The sequence below is a fragment of the Morone saxatilis genome, unplaced genomic scaffold (genome assembly GCF_004916995.1).
Source record: "Morone saxatilis isolate NCDOM2014 unplaced genomic scaffold, NCSU_SB_2.0 Contig0, whole genome shotgun sequence".
Taxonomy (NCBI): Eukaryota; Metazoa; Chordata; class Actinopteri; family Moronidae; genus Morone; species Morone saxatilis.
Window position 1 is genome coordinate 2,149,521 of NW_023339650.1, and position 1,140 is coordinate 2,150,660.

The 1,140-nt window shown below is 42.6% G+C and overlaps 1 protein-coding gene across 1 annotated transcript in view; it reads left to right on the top strand.

Moving 5' to 3' along the window:
* kcnh2b (potassium voltage-gated channel, subfamily H (eag-related), member 2b) overlaps nt 1–1,140 on the top strand; it is a 212,340-nt gene that overhangs the window by 60,982 nt on the left and 150,218 nt on the right. The window lies entirely within an intron of this gene.

Here is a 1,140-nt window from a genome sequence, read left to right on the forward strand (position 1 = left end):
CCTGCTAGAGCGCCCCCTGGAGGCCGTTAGCCCGTAAAAATCTATAGATTAGCCGCATCATTGTTTAAGCCGCAGGGTTCAAAGTGTGTGAAAAAAGTAGCGGCTTATAGTCGGGAAATTACGGTATTCAAACAGCAGCTGAATCGTAAAATCGAGATTGAAACTACAAATATTTTAATGCTGGTATTATAGCTGCTCTGTAAAACAAGCCCAAATCCACTCATCTACATAAAATGTGAAGAATAATTTCCCCACAGTATCCGTATGAGTATGAGAAGAAGGGGTCTCAGTGATAATACATTCCCCGATGTGATGGAGTTTCACATTGCCCAATATATGGTGCCTTTCTCTGTTCCTTATTCTCTTCTGCACCTCATTATCCTTCACTTAAATGTCAACCTCTTATTTCTTGCTCTCTCCTCCTCATATTTTGTCCTTCTGTCGGTCAGTTGGCTTTCTCTCCCCACCTCTCCCTTCCTCTCCTCTCTCTCTCTCTCTCTCTCTCTCTCCCTCCCTCCTGTTCTTAATTAGTTGAGGGCTCGTCAGCTCAGTTTAAGTTACAGGTCTACTCCTCCCTCTCCTCTCCACCCTGATTTACAGCTCCTTAATATTTCACAGCTGATGAATCATTTAGGTGCTGGCGGCTCTCCTGTTGGTTTTTTGTCGTTCTGATCTTGGTCAGGATACAATTTTGGGTTGGCGAGCTAGTTGAAGTGAGCTCTATTTGCAGGAAGGCTGCTTCCTCTAATGATGCTTTTTCATTAGCCTTAAGGGCGCAGATAAAGTTTGCTCTTTAATGACTTCAATCATGGTAACTGTTTAACCCCCCATTCTCTCACTTTAAGCAGATGAGAAATGATATAGATGGTTAATTAATAGAATAATTTGAACAGAAAAGGTTTTGCAGGGGGTATGTACAGTTTTTGTTTTGCTCATGAATTTATGTCTGCAAGAGGGGATTATGAGTGTGTGGACAAGAAGGTGGCCAGCATGCGTGTTCTAATGTATTTTTCTGAAGAGCCTTTCCTCTCCATGGGCACGTTAAACAGAGTATTCGATACAGACTTGAAAAGCAAGCTGTCCAATTTGCTCTCCTCTGGTCGTGATCTCTGAAGTGCCACTGTTGTTTCCAATTGTCTC